The sequence below is a fragment of the Schistocerca serialis genome, chromosome 11 (assembly GCF_023864345.2).
Source record: "Schistocerca serialis cubense isolate TAMUIC-IGC-003099 chromosome 11, iqSchSeri2.2, whole genome shotgun sequence".
Lineage (NCBI taxonomy): Eukaryota > Metazoa > Arthropoda > Insecta > Orthoptera > Acrididae > Schistocerca > Schistocerca serialis.
The window spans coordinates 173,203,950-173,218,581 of NC_064648.1; the positions used below are offsets into that span (position 1 = coordinate 173,203,950).

General features: G+C 46.6%; 1 protein-coding gene across 2 annotated transcripts in view; it reads right to left on the reverse strand.

The window, feature by feature from the left end:
• The window catches only part of LOC126427212 (uncharacterized), a 94,943-nt gene that overhangs the window by 7,484 nt on the left and 72,827 nt on the right, over positions 1-14,632 (reverse strand). The window lies entirely within an intron of this gene.

Sequence of the window (14,632 nt, forward strand, 5' to 3'; positions counted from 1 at the left end):
GCAGCCAGAATCACAGAAAGGCTACGACTGTTTTATGAGTTCTACAACAAAGCCCCAGCAGCCCACAGTAACCGTATCTGCTGCTCAGCAATTCAGCATCACAATGCAGTGAGCTACACAAGCATTTTTGATGAGCCGTTTTAAATGCTATTGGTTGTGGTAGTAAGGTTTGGAATCAGGTGATTGAGGAACTGTTCAGCAGCAGAAAGAGCACATACCTGGGAGATGTACGAGTAGATGGAGGTGGCACCAATGAGGACAAGCAAGGACTACAGTGGGAGTGTGACAGGCACAGGTTTCCGACAATCTACGAAACGATTGGTGTCTTTGATACAGGAGGGAAGTCTCTGTACTATCAGTTGCAGGGAAGTGCCGTAATGTATTTTTCAAAAAATTAGGAAATTACCTGCGACCAACAGACTGTAACTTATAACACTACAAAGCTGCCACTGAAATTGTAGAAACAAAATTTCACGTATCCAGAGAAACCGAAACCTTAACTTTCTCTCACATTACATTACAACATCAATCCTTCATTACTTCAGACGCAAAGGTATTAATTACATTATCTGCCAGTGGGGAAAGTTAAAAATTTGTGCCCAGCTGGGATACAAACCGAGGTCTCTCGCTTACTAGGCAGATGCGCTGACCATTGTGCCAACCGGACACATTGATCATTGCAACCGTACGGACTAAACTAGCATGCCTCCTGTCAGACCCAAATTCTCAACTTATCCATACACTTCTGATGCACTACCCTTTGCCCACTATCCTCTCTTCTCGCAGGATCGCACCGACTCCCAGAAGGTGAGGACAGCCGACGGTCACTTCGGTGCAGATGGACACTACACTCCAACTCTTACAGGAATTGTCAATATGTCGCAAGTAAAGAGGATAATGGGCAAAGGGTATTACGTCCATATTGTGTGGATACGAATTAGGTCTTGGAGGCAGGTTGGAGTAATCCATTCAGCTACTGTAACCACTCTCCAGATGGTGCAGTGGTCAGTTCATCTGCATTGTAAGCAGGAGACTTGGGCTTGAATCCCAGTCCAGCAGAAATTATCAATGTACCACATTAATTTAATGAATGGCCACTGGCAGCTAATGTCATTAACTACTTTGTGGCTCGGTTCATAGTGGCTGCAGGATCAATATGGTGTCTGTCCTTTTGAACAGGTCTGAAAGAAAGGACACTGTATTGACCTCTATTTACTTCAGATAAGGGTCTTGGCTCAGTATCCTGGCAATCAAATTTGAATACACAATACTCAAAATACTTTCACACCTCAAAGACTAAGCAGATGTGTGCAGTCACTCTGTGAATAGCTAATTTCAGGAACAGACAACCACGGAGAATACTTTACGCAACAAGATGGAGCAAACCCAAAAGTGAATAAATTACCACTCCAAAATCTCCGTGCCGATCACTGCTTTGAATGCTGTCTGCTAAAATGCATTACATTCACAGAAGTACCCCAGAGTACTTCTAGACGTGCGTGTTTTGCAACAGAATTGGTGGTGTCCAGCGAAAAGGCTCTGGTACTTAAACATTAAAATGGTGGTTTCAGGCAGAAACTACTGGTATCAATAGGTAAGAGCCTTCAGAAGAGTGTAACGTAAAAATACAAGATCTCTCGCAGCAGAACTTCCGTGTAATGTTGGTAAGGACATCACACTGCGAAGCAGTAGGTAGCGGGTTCACGTCCCCCCTCTCAATCTACCTTTTCACACTTTCTAAAAGGTTGTGGAACTTTATTATTAAATAAAAGAAACAATTTCTGTAATATTTGATGTTATGTAAACAGAAGTGCGCTCTCTGTCAGGAAAGAGTTTGTTCGACTTCGTGAACTTTTATAAGATAATGTCTTCACTGAATGGACATTTCTGTACATTGGACACAGAACAACATGTTAGCATATTAACAAGGAAGGAAATGTGCATTTTACTTGGGCTAATGTAGGAATTTTACACGTATCCATTTTCATAAACTGTGCCGTTTGTGAGCCAAATTAAGTTCGAGAGATTAGAGAGAGTAAAATCACGTTAACCGGATTTCCCATCCGCGTCCCTGTTTCTGTTAGCTACCTCATCCCATGTTACGACAGCTTCAGCGCTGACACTTAGTAAAGTGATTATTTACTAAAAGGACAGTCAGATTTGGCTATAGACCCGCATTTGAAATTCATATTACATCAAATAATAATTTTCAATATTTATGGAAGGTAACAAGGAAGCTCTGAAATAAAAGGTAGATGCCCTCATGCCTATATTAAGCAAAATGAAGTATGTGGGTTGACTGGTCTAGGCTTTTCAACACCACAGGCACGATGAGCTCGTAAGCACAGGTCATATTACTTCATATTTTGGTATACATACAACTATACTTCATCTTTACTATTGTATCTTCTTCATATTTTTCTTCAGTATTCTACCTATAGTTAATGCTTCAGCAACAGTGGGGCTACTGCTTAGTCTATTTCAGACAGTCTTAGCAAACTACAAATACGCTCTGAAGTGAAGTCACACCTATGTGAATCAATAAGAAATTGGTATTTACCTTGAACTGTTTTGTTAGAAGATATGAATACTGTATTGATTTGAATATAAATAAGTAGTACTAATTAGTGCAATTATTGTTTAAAGTATACTACACACATTACATTGCCAGAGTTATCCAAAACTGAATTTAAGTTATCCAAGAGATAACTATGTCAGATGAATTAATTATACATATCGAGTTTGGAAGGTAGGAGACGAGATATTGGCAGAAGTAAAGCTGTGAGGAACGGCCGTGAGTCGTGCTTCGGTAGCTCAGATGGTAGAGCACTTGCCCGCGAAAGGCAAAGGTCCCGAGTTCGAGTCTCAGTCGGGCACACACTTTTAATCTGCCAGGAAGTTTCAGCAGCACAATATGCATGCAATAAACAAAACCAATGAATAGGTTCGTTGGTTGGCTTAAAGGCGGGAGAAGGGACCAAACTAAGTGGTCATCGGTCCCTTGTTCCTAATAAAACAATGCCACAAGTGTGAGAATAAAACGGAGGAAACATATAACACAAAATACAAAGAAATGAAAAGCCACAAGAACGAAGGGAAGGCAACATACACTAAAAGGAACAAAAGAGGACAAGAAAACAGACACACGCTAGAAACAGAAGAGAGCAAAACGTGAAAGCAGATTACACTGGCTGGCCAACCACGAGAATAAAAAGGGAAAGCCAGCCACATTGCAACACATTAAAACCTCCACCCTAAAAGCACTAGGGAGGAGGACACAAAGAGACAAAGAAAACGTGCTAAAACCAACACAGAAGTATAAAACCCACTCTCACGGATAAAATGTAAAACTAAAGCTGCTTTGGAGGCATTGTTGCCCAACACCAAAGGCAGGGTGTTGGGAAAATAAAGTCTGCCGCAGAGCGGCTAAAAGTGGTCAGTCCAGCAGGAGGTGGACGACTGTCATTTGGGAGCCACAGCGACACTGAGGTGGGTCTTCACAATGGAGCAGGTAACCTCGCATTAGCCACGTATGGTCAATGCGGAGCCGGCAGAGGACAACTGATTCCCTGTGAGAGGCCTGCACGGAAGATTTCCACGCATTTGTAGTTTCCTTAATGACACACAGTTTGTTGTGCGTGCTGTGATGCCATGCCATCTACCCAAGTCAAAAAATGCTGTGGTGTAAGACAGAACACAGGTCAGCTTCGGAGATGCCTATCTCCAGAAGCGGTTTCCGCGTCGCTTGTTTGGCCAGTCTGTCGGCAAGTTCGTTGCCGGGGATTCTGACGAGTCCTGGGGGCCACACCAACACCACGGAATGGCGGGACTGTTCCAGGGCACAGCCAGACTCCTGAATGGACGCTAACATAGGATGGCGAGGGTAGCACTGGTCGATAGCTTGTAGGCTGCTCAACGAGTCAGTACACAGTAGAAATGACTTGCCAGGGCATGAGCGGATGTACTCGAGAGCACGAGGTATGGCCACGTGGAAACACTGCAGCCAACTGGCAAGGAGTGCTGCTCAATATGTCCTCCATGAACATATGCGAATCCTACGTGACCATCAGCCATTGAACGACCAGTGTAAACCACTTCAGAGCCCCGGAACACATCAAGAATCGAGAGGAAGTGACAGCGGAGAGCGGCGGGGTTAACAGAGTCCTTAGCGCCGTGCAAAAGGTCCAGACGATGCTGCGGCCAAGGCATACACCACGGAGGCGTACGTGAACGGACCACAAGTAGAGATGGTAAAGGGAAGGACTCCAGTTCGGAGAGAAGGGACTGCACGCGAATCGCAATCGTCAGTCGCCGATGTGGGAGATGGACTACCATGGATGGGAAAAGGAGACTGTAATTTGGATGCTCAGGGGAACTACGAATGTGTGCTGCGTAACTGGCGAGCAGTTGCGCACGTCTGATCTGCAATGGAGGGAAACCAGCCTCCACGATTACGCTGGTCACCGGACTCGTCCTAAAAGCTCCTGTCGCTAATCGAAACCCACAGTGGTGCACGGGATCAAGTGAATGCAATGCTGAAGGTGCTGCCGAACCATAAACCACACTCCCATAGTCAATTCGGGATTGGACAAAGGCTCCGAAGAGCTGCAGCAGTGTAGAGCGATCTGCACCCCAACTGGTGATACTCACGCAACAAAGGGCATTGAGGTGCTGCCAGCACTTCTGCTTAAGCTGACGAATAGAAGGGAGCCAAGTCAATCGGGCGTCGAAAACCATTTCTTAGAATCGATAGGTCTCCACTACAGTGAGTGGATTGTCACTGAGGTAAAGTGCGGGTTCCGGATGAACGGTACGATGCCGACAGAAGTGCACGACATGCGACTTTGTGGCTGAAAACTGGAAGCCGTGGGCTAGAGCCCGTGACTGCACCTTGTGGATGGCTCCCTGGAGGCCCCGCTCAGCAACAGTAGTACTGGAGCAGCAGTATGAAATGCAGAAGTCGTCTGCATACAGAGAAGGTGAGACAGAGGGCCCGGCAGCTGCTGCTAGAACGTTAATGCCCACTAAAAAGAGAGGAGGAGGATATTAGTGTTTAACGTCCCGTCGACAACGAGGTCATTAGAGACGGAGATCAAGCTCGAGTGAGGGAAGGATGGGGAAGGAAATCGGCCGTGCCCTTTCAAAGGAACCATCCCAGCATTTGCCTGAAGCGCACTAAAAAGAGACACACTCAATACAGAGCCCTGCAGGACTCCATTCTCCTGGATATGGATGGAACTATGGGAGTCACCAACTTGGACACGGAAAGTACGGAGCGACGGGAAGTTTTGGATAAAAATCTGGAGTGGTCACCAGAGACCCCACTCATACGATGTGTCAAGGATATGACGTCGCCAAGTCGTGTCGTATGCTTTACGTAAGTATAAAAAGACGGCAATCAGGTGTTGCCATCTGGAAAAGGCTGTTCGGATGGCAGACTCGATGGACACAAGATTATCAGTGGCAGAGCGACCCTGGCAGAAGCCACCACCCTGACATGGAGCCAGCAAGCCACATGACTCCAGGACCCAACCCCAACATACCATACGTTCCAGCAGCTTACAAAGAACACTGGTGAGGCTGATGTGCCAATAGCTATCCATACGATGCGGGTTTTTACTGGGTTTGAGCACGGGAATGGTGGTGTTCTCCCGCCATTGCGATGGAAAGATGCCATCGCACCAGATCCGGTTGAATATGACGAGAAGATGTCGCTTGTAGTCAGATAAGAGATGTTTAATCATCTGGCTGTGGATGCGATCAGGCCCAGGAGCTGTGTCAGGGCAATGTGCACGGGTACTGAGGAGCTCCCACACTGTAAATCGAGCGTTATAGGATTCACTGCAACGTGTAGTGAATGAGAGGACGTTCCCTTCCAGCCGCCGTTTGAGTGTACGAAAGGCTGGGGGGTAATTCTCCGACGCAGAGGCTCGAGCAAAGTGCTCGGCAATCACGTTTGCGTCGGTACATAACTCGCCGTTTATGGTAACACTGGGGACAGCTGTTGGGGACTGGTACCCGAAAATACCTTTGATCTTTGCCCAGACATGGGAAGGTGACATGTGCCACCGAATGGTGGAGACTTATCTCTCCCAACACTCCTCCTCCTGTTGTTTGATAAGGTAGCAAACACAGGCACGGAGCCGTTTAAAGGCAATGAGGTGCTCCAGAGAAGGGTGCCGCTGTAGAGCTCGCCAACGCTCCTTAATTGCTTCAGCAACTTCAGGCGGCCACCAAGGGACTGCCTTACGCTCAGGCACCCTAAAGAGCGAGAGGTCGCGTTTTCTGCTACAGAAACAATTGTGCTAGTCACCTGCTCACATCGATATTACTGTGTGGGGGAGATTCAGTGGTGACAGCAGAGGTGAAAGTTCCCCAGTCCGCCCTGTTCGAAGCCCATCTGGGCAAGTGTCCGTGTGCCTGATGCTGGGGCAGTGACAGGAAGATGGGGAAGTGGTCACAACCAAGATGGGAGAAGTCCTGTGCTGCAAACTGATAAATAAATGGCCGAGTAACTACCACGAGCCACACTGAAACGTGTGGCGGCCCCAGTATTTAAGAGGCAGAGGTCGAATGAGACATTAAAGTTTTGACATCTTTGCCTCGACCAGTAAGCATGGTACAACCTCACAAGGGGTTATGGTCATTAAAATCTCCTAGAAGTAGGAAAGGTTTAGGGAGTTGATCAATCAGTGCAGCTAATACGTTCAGGGGTACCGCACCATCGGGAGGAAGATATACATCGCAGACAGTTATTTCCTGCGTTGACCTTATTCTGACAGCCACAGCTTCAAGAGGGGTTTGAAGGGGCACATGTTCACTATAGACCGAGTTTAAGTCCTAAACACAAACTCCACCTGACACTCGATTATAGTCGCTACGATTCCTGCAATATCCCTTATAGCTGTGGAGGGCAGGGGTCTGCATTGCTGGGAACCAGGTTTCCTGGAGGGCAATGCAGATAGCAGGTGTAAAGCTTGACAGTTGCCGTAGCTCAGCCAGGCGGTGGAAAAATCCGCTGCAATTCCACTGGAGGAAGACATTGTGAAACTGGGAAGGCACGAAACATTCAATGAGGCAATTTACGCCTCAGAGTCATCTGCTGCCACCGATTTATTACCTGAGCAGTCTACATCCATTGTGTCTGGGGATATGGCGAGATCTAGGTCCTTAGCGGACACCAAAATCTCCACCCCATCCTCAGCTACAGAGCTTGTAGGTAGTGGTGGCATGGGTGCCACCACAATTTCCTTGGTCTTAAGGGTTTTCTTTTTGGATTTCTCTCGCTGCTCCTTGGGTTTATCTGGCTGGGAGAACTTCACGGGCTCAGTCTCCGGGACTGAGGATGAGCGTGAAGCTCTACGACCAGCTGCTTTTGAGCTCTTCAGCCACTGGTGGGTGTCGTCTTTCCCACTAGAAGAAACCTGGGAAGCGAGTGACCCAAGGGACCCCTTCCTAGTGAGAGAAGCCGAAGAAGACTTACGCTTCTCCGGCTTAGAAGTGGGGACAGATGTCCCCGATGGTTGGTGGGGTGTTGCTCCCGAAGTAGGTGGTGCAGGAGCAACAGGGAGGGAAAATCCTCACCATCAAGGGGGCTCGGAGAGGTGACCTGGGTTGGCGGAGCTAATGGTGCCAGAACTGTTTTAGCGGCAGCGTAAGACAATGTCATAAGCAAGGATGCTGGCGTTCAAATTTTCTCTTAGTCTCAGTGTAGGTCAGTCTGCCCAAGATCTTTTACTCCACGATTTCCTTTCTTTCTGGAGAATCCTGCAGGCAAGTGAGCAAGGAGAATGGTGCTCTCTGTAGTTGACACAGATGGGGGCACATGGAGTATTTGGATGTGACAGGCATCCGCAATCTCGGCATGCGACGTTGAATTACAGCAGGGAAGGCATATGGCCGAACTTCCAGCACTTCCAGCACCGCATCGGGGGAGGGATATAGGGGTTTACATCACACCGATAGACCTTCACCTGACCTTCTCGGGCAATGTATTACCCTAAAAAACCTGATTATCCTACAGACCCTGGTGGACACACTGGATGAAATATACACCTCGCCGCTCTAAATTAGCGCACAGCTCATCGTTTGACTGCAGAAGAAGGTCTCTGAATTATGATACCATGGACCATATTTAATCTCTTATAGGGCGCGATGGTTACAGAAACATCCACCAGCTTGTCACAAGCGAGTAACTCCCGTGACTGGGCAGAGGATGCTGTTTTGATCAAGACTGACCCAGATCTCATTTCGGACAAGCCCTCCACCTCCCCAAACTTGTCCTCTAAATGCTCAACAAAAAACTGAGGCTTTATCATCACGAACGACTCCCCATCAGCTCTCGAACATACAAGGTACCGGGACGAATAAGATGCACTGCCATTTTTAGCCTGACGTCCCTCCAATGGTGTGACCAGGCAGGGGCACAATTTTGGGTCATACTTCTGTGCATTGAGTTGAGCTCGTGATCGCTTAGAGACTGCTGGTGTTTCACCACCAGCAAGAGATGATGGACTACGCTTCATCACGTGTCATCCGCCCCAATGCCAACACTGACCAGGGGCCCTCCCCAAGGGCGCCACCCAGCCGCAGCAAAGGCCACCTGGCAGGACGGCCACTGCTGGGAGTCCCGATGTCCCAGGGGGATGGGCATCTACCCCTCGGCATACTTGGGGAGTCAGTAGCGCAGGCATCAGCAGAGCGATCCCTGTGTGGTCAGGGGGCTACAACCTACAGGGTACACGGCGGCCCCACCACAACAGACGGGCTACCGTGCTCGATATGAGGTGCAAAGAAGTCCACGGTCATCCTCTTCGCAAGAAATGAAACTGCATAGTGCACGGCGGAAAATGCACCCAGGAAGGTGTCCTCGCGCAAGAGATGGAGAATGGGCAGGACTGCAATGTGACGATGAGAAAGTGGGCAAAAGATCTCGATGCACAATGGACACTATGCAGCTTGTAAGGCGCCCTTCCCCAATTGGTGCGCTCTTCGGGAAAATTTTGAAGAATGGAGGTCATACCCTACAGGCGACCATCACATTAGGGCCGAAACGTGTGAAACTCCTTTTTGTGCCTCGTATGACAGGCAGGAATACCTCGGGCCGATTCTAACAACCGGACCTGCAGGGGGTACAGCGAGTAGAAAGCTGAGGAGTATATTGGAGAGTACAGAGGGGCATGTGGCCAGCACACTACTCTCCCGGCCATTGCCTGATTGTCAACGGAGCCACTACTCCTCAACTGAATATTTCCTCCAGAAGGAACAGCATCATGAGAGTTGTGACTGTTGAGCAATCCAAGTAAAACAGTTTCCGCAGCAGCTACTTGCTTCTTTGCCACTACGCTTTTCGACAGGTCATAGCATTGTCTTCAGGAGGAGAACTGTTTGTTTATAAGGTCGGTGTCGGGGAAGAGTACACGTGTCTTCACAGTCGCAGACTGAGGGCAGGCTGCTTTTTTGTGTGAACCATCAAAACATGTAGTGACAAAATAAACACGACACTGATGCAGAAACTGTTTTATTTGTATAGCTTCTCAATTGTCCTCACAATGGCTGACTGCACCCACTTGCCAACAGCACTCGGGCAGAGCAGGAAGGTCAACCACCCAAGTGCTAGTCAAGCCGGACAGTGCTAACTTCAGTCCTCTGACAAAATGGTGTTACCAGTCCGGCAAGTCCGGCGGCTTTAACCCCGTATATCTCTCAAAATTGGGTGTTGTTCAGAAGTAGCCTTCTGAGGAAAGAGTTCTACCAAAGTAGAATACTACTGGTTTTGACGCTTACTCCGTAGCTGCATAATGCAAGTTGAATGCTCCAGCAAATTTACTGTGTTTCCATAAAACATACTGGGTTAATAAATGAATAGTGAGGATGCAATTGTATGAGGTGTGTGTGGTGTTCCGAATGTAGGGAATACTTAGAAAGGGAGTATAGCAACCAGTGCTGCAGCAGGTTACTATTTGCCCTAAAATTATAACTCCTCTTGCTTACTGGCAGCAGTGATAGAGTGGTTAAGGATGTGCTGTGATTAATAATGCTAACCAACTGTAACAACTGGATATATCCAACAACTGGTGAAATTCGTGACAGGAAGTGATACTTACTGGATGTAGAAAAAGAAAAGCTTGTTAACTGTGGAATTAGAGAGTAAACTAGAGGTGTAATCTGGTTTACCAGAGCTCGCTGCAGTCAGACTGCGTGAGCGATGTACAAAATTATTATGGAAAATTCGAGTTAGGGTGTCTCTGGCCTCAGTAGCCAGAGACTGTGATCACGTGTGTACGAGTTTTAGTTTTTTTTTTTCTTTTTCCAAAGGCCTTGTTGGCCGAATGCTCAATTTCTGGTAGTCTTTTTGTTGTGTCTCTCTGCAACTTATCATCTCCACTATACGGCGAGTGGTAAATACCCTTTTTATAATATTCTTACATTCCACTTTAAATTTTCCATTGTGTGACAAAGTCTGTTACCCAATAGCTACCTAACCAATGTACGATGATTGCTTTAGTTAAAGTATTTTTAGTGGTTAAGTAGTTTACAATCGCAAGTTGTCTGTAAGTTTTGTTACTGTTTGTGCCCGTGAACTGGTAGGGATTGATGCCACACATCTCCAGCGTGGAACAGTAGCAGTTTTACTACTGCTTTGTAGAACCTGCTAGCTCGGCAGTATTTCGTGCTGCAGCGTCGTAGATTGCATTAGGTCATTACGACCACCTACCTGATACAGGGTGTATACGTAGACAAGGAAAAAAAAATGCCCAGATTATTCCCAGTTATCCCATTTTAAAAAAACTGCTTTTTCCTGGGTAAAAATACACTTTTTCCGTACTAAGTGACAGTAGGTTTTCCATAGATTTTTCCTTTGAAATTGTAAAACTTATCACTCCTTTGAATGGTTAATGTTTTACACATTGGTGTAGAACTTCCCAAGAAGAAGAAGAAGAAGAAGAAGAAGAAGAAGAAGAAGGAGGAGGAGGAGGAGGAGGAGGAGGAGGAGGAAAAAAAAAAATTATCGGGGGAGAGAAGTTTTGGAAAGACTTTTGATGTGCAGCAACATATACACTGCATATTTTCCTATTACGGAAGTATAAATTCGAACTGCACGAAACACAGCATGTTAGTTTCCGGTGCATTGAAACTGAGATTGCCATGTCCTTTTGTAAGCCAGTCATATCTTGTGCCGTGTCCACTCACCAGCCGATGACAGCAGATATTCAGAGCATAGGACACGTGTTATAGTCAGCCAATAGCAAGATCACCGTTACGTAGCGTGAGCACACACCACTGTTCGCAATACTATCCTGAAACTGTTAGAAATAGATTCGACTTAGAAGTTGCCAGAGTGCCAGAAAACAGGCATTATTGCGCGGGGGCAGCTGCAGTGGTGTAGGAAGCCCGCATGTTCATGTGTATAAAGCACTAAGAGAGCTTACATTACACCATAAAAGAAACAGGACATCAGAGGATACTCCAAAAGCATTGGAATTTCGTAAACCATACTAAAATGCACAATTCGGCTTGAAGTGAACACTGATTTTTTCCAGATTCACAATGAAGTAGGTCCCACCTGATATTAAGCTTTTCAGTGTGGTTTTTGGGGTGTAAATTTTCTTTTGAGTACCAGTACTGTACTATCTCATATTTGGTTCTTTATTATGGCATAATGCCATAGATGGCAGATAATGAAAGCATGTACTTGAAATTCGGCGAACAGTTGGAACTAGCCAATACTGTGGAGCAAAACACTTCGTTTCAAATAAATTGACTGCCTCAGCGGAAAAATTAATAAAGCAAAATTTCCTTAGCAAACTGACAAAAATAACTTCACTGTTCTGCAAGGCAATTAATGCTTGCTAATAATTTGGAAATAAAATCAAATCAGAAAACTGAAACTAATAATATATTTTTGCCCTCCGTAAGTATGTGAATGTATTATAATTCATTTGATAGCGCCTGGCTGCAGAAATCCATTTTGTTTTCATTTGACACGGGAGCTGTAAACGAAGAGGAAACAGTGAACTCACTTAACGCAAACACGGGTCACGTAGAGACTAACCCCCCCCCCCCCCCCCCCCCCCCCCCCCCAATTACACACCAGACAACTCTGCGCATGCGGAAATCTGGCAGCTAGGACGTGTGAGAAAAATTTTTCTCGTTACCATCTGGCTGCTCGCTGCTTACCTGCCGATACAACTAACAGCCACACTTGAAGTAGCGGGAAGCGGGAGAAAGTACTGCTCATACGCGAGTCGACTGTGCACGCACATGAGCCCGCTGGCAACTGGTCAAATGAACCTAATGTAAGCAGTTGTGATGTCACACTCGTAGAAAACAGTTTATTGTTACTAAGTTTTTACGTAGTCTTCGCCCTAAGGCCTTTGACATATTTTTGCTGTTTGCAGACACGTGTGATGTTTTGTTGTTGTAAATGGTGCATTTCCTTTGCCACTGATTTTTTTTCCGTTTATATTTTATTGCTGCAGTATCATTACCCGGTAGCAGGATACAGTAACATTCTTTGCTAGAGATCAATTTTTAGCAGCCAAAATTACAAAAATTTAACTGAAAGCTAAAACAATGAAAAATTCCTGGAATTTTTCCTAGTTTTCTCCCGGATGAAAAAATTCACGTGATTTTCCCAGATTTCCTGGTTGTCCCGGGTCGTATACACCCTGTAATAGCTGGTACGTCCACCTTCGGCACTGAAGCAATGAGGCCCTCAAAGGTCGTCAGAGGGAGTTGACAGAAATCATCCAACTCCTGGACAATCTTGCTGTAAAATGCCACTGCTGTCAGGAAACCTAGTCTTCGTGAAGGGGAGTACTCGGTCAGCAACCGGTGCCCGACGCTACTCGGCCGTCACGGTGCCTCGCACGAACTCCGCTGGACCCGCGGGTGCCCACGTGAATGTTCCTCGGAGCATACGGGAACCACCGTCAGCTTTACTCTGTCCCACAGTACAGGTGCCTAAGAGCTGTTGCGGGGAAGACGACGGTTTAGCTCCCTCCCGTCGGCCCCACTCTACCACTGCACCGATGCCCGGTGCTGACGGTCACAGGCACTGCAGGTTCACACACACTTTTACTCTGCCCAGCATTAAATTCCGACGTTAGTTCTGCCAGTCTGCCGAGCCTACGGCTCCGAACCTGTAATGAGGAGTGGCCGCCCAACACCACGACACCTGAACGTAGTTTCACCTCTGTTTCGCCACGTGTCGAAGGCACTCACTGCAGCACTCCTCAAACACTCTACGAGTCGTGCAGTTTCCGATACGGTCGTGCCGAGCCTCCGGGCTATCGCGAGCTGCCTTCGGTCGAACTCCGACAGATTGCACGCATTCCCCACTCTACACACGGGCGGCACGCTCACCGATACTACCTGCACTGTGCTTGTGTGACTCTTGTTTCTAGCAGTCATTCCTCGCCAGGTGACACCGCTCTCGCCTATAGTAGGAAATGGTCATTGTGTTCTGGTTGATTAGTGTAAATATTATGTATAAAATACAAGGAATTCTTCACCCACGTGGAGATCTCCTGGTTGCTGTGTGCCTTACATTTGCTATGTCCCATTGTAAATTATTGTAACAAGATACTGTACAGAATGACAAAGCCGCCTGCTTTCACCATGCTGTCAGTTATCTGGTCAGCTGTGAAAGTTTTGTGACTTTGAATTTAATCTGTTGGTCAATTTGGGGGAAGGAACAAAACGGCAAGCTTCCCATCAGATTAGGGAAGGAGGGGGAAGGAAGTCGGCTGTGCCCTTTCAAACGAACCGGCATGCAATGTAGAGAAATCGCGGAAAACCTAAATCTGGCCGGTCGGACTCAGGTTTGAATCGTCGTCCTCCCGAGCACAAGTCCAGTGTGCTGACCACTGCGCCACCTCACTCGGTTCCGATTTAGTAGAAAGTTGCCAACTTGTCATGTCTTCCAGACCCCAGCATGCTACTACAAATGAAGAAATCCACATTAATGAAAACTACACGGTTTGTCTGAAACATTATTTTAAGATGCAGCAATTCAGAATTTAAGAGTAACAGTGCTCGCAATCTGAACGTATGCAGTCCTAACGACTAGACAGGGAAAAATGACAATATATGTGGTCTTACGCAAACCACCCCATAAAAACATCCCTCGAGATCACACGACCTTCGGGGCCAACGGTGAACTGCAGTGTCTGTGTGCCCTTTATGACAGATTTGAAATGCAACTGAACTGCATGTGTTTAACAGAGAACATAAAAAACCTTACAATGCCATGTTGTCATCATTTTAACTCTACACTCACAGTGTAAAGAAAGCATGAGCTGTAAGAGGGACACCCCCTACAAGCAACCACATGAACCAGCAGCTTACACTTGGCACAAAGGTTAACTTTTAGTTTCAATGTGCACGTTAAATTTCTCCCCCCCAATTTCCTACTTTAATTCATACTTAATATACAGTCTCGCGTAATCTGACAAATTTTTACGTGTTAGGAAGCACTTTCCAGCTTTCCAGGAGTATTTGTCTGCATAGTATGTGAACACTAAACAGTGTGGATAACAAGAGAACAGAAACTTTTGCAATGTGTGCTGCACAAGAATGACGATCAGATGGGTATAATAAAGGGGTACTAAATGGAATCTGGAAGAAA